Source organism: Ailuropoda melanoleuca, chromosome X (genome assembly GCF_002007445.2).
Source record: "Ailuropoda melanoleuca isolate Jingjing chromosome X, ASM200744v2, whole genome shotgun sequence".
Classification (NCBI taxonomy): Eukaryota; Metazoa; Chordata; class Mammalia; order Carnivora; family Ursidae; genus Ailuropoda; species Ailuropoda melanoleuca.
The window spans coordinates 103,437,035-103,440,859 of NC_048238.1; the positions used below are offsets into that span (position 1 = coordinate 103,437,035).

Here is a 3,825-nt window from a genome sequence, read left to right on the forward strand (position 1 = left end):
AAGGCTGAAGTCCTTAAAAATCACTCTCTTCTCTCTGGCTCCCCCACTGTTTAAAATCTAGTCCAGAATCACACAGATCTGCCAGATCCCAAAACCAGAATACCTAATCACAAAGGTGACCTCCCAGTAGACTTTGCAGGGGCAATAATATCTGCTTTTAAATCTTATATTATTTAAGTATTGTGCAGTTTATACAGAAATTTCTGATCTGTGATCTTATTTAAGTGTGACCCAAATTGCCAAGAAACAACACTCCTATTTTAATGGGACGGACTTAAAGATACCTTAATGTAGCACAGATAGCCCAGACCTCACCAACCTGAAATGTTACTTTTATTTTTCATGACCAAAGGATGGAGCTTAAGCCTCCACCAACCTGGTTGCTGGAAATCCAACCTCTATTTAAAAAATGTTCCCTCTGTATATCTTGGGGTACTTCCCATGGCCCCTCATAAGACTTTCAGTTGCAGGCATCACACAGAGTCTGCAGGCATCACATAGAGTTTGCTCTGTACTTCTTTGCTTTATCTCTCCGAGGTGGCTGCCCTCCAAGCCAGTGGGAAAAGGCTTCACCATTATCACTGCCCATCTTGCAAGGCCCAAGGTCCACACCAAGGCTGCTATATGTAGGTGCTTTCCCAAGTTCCCATTAGGGCACTGCTGTAAGAAAAGCCTCCAAGAACTTCAATTCAGGGTCTCAACACCGCCCTGAAGCAGCTCAGCCTGCAGTCAGTCTCAACGCACACAAAGAGTTTTGAAGACTGGCTGGAATCTCACCCTTTACTTGCCCAGAATTTCGTCAATTATCTCATAAAAATGCAATTCTATAGATTTCTGGTGCCCAAACTCTTTTAACCAGAGGAGCTCAAACCCATCCAAAGGGCCAGATGGCAGACTGTCTTCAAGTGGTTCTCTGAAACAGATTCTGAGATGGAGAGTTGCTTACTGGAGGCTGACTGGAGAAAGCTCTTGAAAGTGACAGTGTTGAACTTTACCTGAGCCCTGGGTTCCCAGAAGGCAATGGCAGTTAGGAACCTGACCACTAGCACCACCACTTTTTTTGCTCTGAAAATGGCTAAATGCAAAGGACCACCTCAGCCTGGCCTATTTGCATATACCCAGATAAAGCCATCTCTACACTTCCACTCAGCCTCTACAGCACTCCTATACAAAGCAAATGACTCCCCTGTCTCCTGCCTTTATAAAACTCCAGTCCTTTCCTTTTCTTTCTCATCAGTGAATATCCTACCTAATCCAACAGCCAGAATAAAAGCATCTCCTTAACTGTCATGTATATTCTTTTAAGTGTGCGATTCCATTTATGTGAAATGTCCACAACAACCAAATCCACAGAGACAGAAAGAGGGCTCAGTTGTTGCCAGGGGCTGGGGAGGGGGCTGGAAAGTGACTATAATGGGGACAAGGCTTCTTTTTGGTGCAATGGAATGTTCTGGAATTAGTGGTGATGGTTGCACAATGAATGTACTTAATGGCACTGAGTTGTAAACCTTAAAATAGTTAAAATAGTTAAAGGTTTACGTTACGTGCATTTTGCCACAATAGGAAAAAAAAAGAAATTTAACCACAAAAAAAACCTCAGAGAATGGTTGTCACTTACAGCTGTTGAACTTGGGGGCTGTTCATCAGGTTTGGTGCCACGCACAGGAAGCTTGGGTTGTTCAGCAGGCTGGTGGTGTCACCTGACACCTTCCATGGGACTCTCTCTAAGCTTCAGCTCCGCCATCTTGAAGTTCAACTTGTAGTTCCTGTTGTGGGCATCCAGCTCCAAAGCCTACCTGTCCTAAGGGCTCGGCTGTGCTCGTTTGAACTGGAGAGGGCGAGGCTCGCTTCGCGCGGGGTTTGGTTTAGGACGGGTCTATGCAGTTGGCCGGCTCACAGTCCTGCTCCGCCCCCACGCAGCTCCTGAGTTTGCTGAAGGCCGTGGCTCCGTTACAGAAACAGATGGCGTTGGCCAGGTTCAGCTCAACGGCTTTCCCGTAGAAGTACACGGCAGCCTCAACGTTTTCTACGTTTCCTTCGGTTTGGGGAACACTGTGTCTCGGCCTAGCACTCCTCTGAAGGCCGAGTTTGTTGGGGTTCTTCACGTCCCGCGGCACCTCCTTGCCTGTGGCTGCTGCTTCAAATAACTCCGGAAGCGTCTGAGGGAGTGCTAGGCCCCTGCCTTACACCATCAGCCCAGAAGGAGTCTCCAGGCACTGGATTGCAACTTCCAAACTGTCCTGGGGATCAGATGGGGGTCCCCCAGGTGCCAGAGCTGCGTGCGCAGGAACCTGACGTAGAGAGGTATAGGTCAAACGCTTCCCGCTACGCACTTTGAGACGGGAAGAGACTACCGCGCGGAGTTTTCGTGATCTCTCAGGCGGCTGAAGTGGGCCCACCCACGCGGCTGCGCCTGCGCACTACCGTGCTGCGCCCCCTCCCGCCTTCCCAGCACGCCACCGTGCATGCAGAGAAGGAGCCTTACTTTCTGTCTTTGACAGGCGATAGGCCTGTGAGGAGATGAGGGAGGTAGAGTTGAGCCGTGGAAGATGCCAACCTGCAATGTGGTTGCAAATGGGGTCTCGGGTGATTCTATAAGGGCTCCAGAACTGGGGTGGCCCTTCAGAGTTGTCCTGAATTCAGGCGAGGCTGCCCCGCCTTTGTATCCCTGAATTAGCCAGTTATTCAGCCCCCAGGAGCGGGTGTAACCCAGGGCAATTTCCAATGAGAAGAAGCAACTGTGAGCTTCCAGAGGCCTAACTCCAAGTAGCTGAAGAGGGTGCCTTCACAGGGGATCTGAGCCAAAGTATCCACTGCATTGACGGGAAACTGGCCATTGATCCTCCAAGTCTCTGTACTCTTTCCATCCCAGACCTCAAGGAGAACGCCTCCCCCCTCAACTTAAAAATCAAAAGCTGCCATGAATATCAGTAAATGAAAAGGATGCAGACAAATCTGGGAAGGAGCTAAGATACAAATGATAGTAAGAAACAACTGGAGAAAACGGATGGGCATGCCCTCTACATACATTTTGGAGCTCTTGAGGAGTGTTTCTCAAGCTGTGGTTCACAGATTTTCCTGGGCTAGTACCTTAATGCATTAAACTTGTGTTAAAAAACAAAATTCAACTCAGTAATTTGAAGATCTAATTGGCTTTACTCCACGACTCATGAATCGGGCAGCATCCCATCTAGCAAGTAGAAAGATGTTCCAAGGAGCTGTACAAGATGGAAGGATTTTATAGAGAGATACGGGGTGGGAGGAGGAGAAGAGATTATTAGCAAAAGAAAAGAAAGAATTGTTTTGGGCAAGGTCACCTTCTCTTAAGGGGGAAGGTCATGGTGGGGGGGGGGTCTTACCTTGAAGATTACTTCACTAGTGCTGATCAGGAAATTCCAGACTGGTTTGAAATTCCATTTTTGGGAAAGGCTGATACTGCACTTAGGTATAAGTCTTGTGGGGTTTAACAAAAGTGGCTCCATTTTGGGCCTTTTGCTCTTTTTAACACTTGATAAGCCAGTCTATAGTTTTGTTTCTGAAATGAATTAGCAATATATTCATGACTATTTAATGAAAATAAAATTGAAAAATCAAGTGAGACCATTTGTTGTTACTTAATCAATGTCAGCCCAAGTTTCTCCATTCTTTCCAAGGAGAGGTTTTTCTTACTGAACTGCATATGAATTTGTACCAGCTTGGGTTCAAGACAGAAAATTTTAAGTAACTTTTTTGTCATCGTGAGCCTAATTCTTTGTACATCTTTTTTCCTTCTTCCCAGAAGCATTTACTGAGCTCTGTTCTGTGTCAGGTATTATTCTATACCCT

General features: G+C 46.6%; 1 pseudogene; it reads right to left on the bottom strand.

Annotated features, from left to right (window-relative positions):
- Positions 1 to 1,614: 1,614 nt before the first annotated feature.
- Positions 1,615 to 3,482, bottom strand: LOC109490204 (annotated as a pseudogene).
- Positions 3,483 to 3,825: the final 343 nt, after the last annotated feature.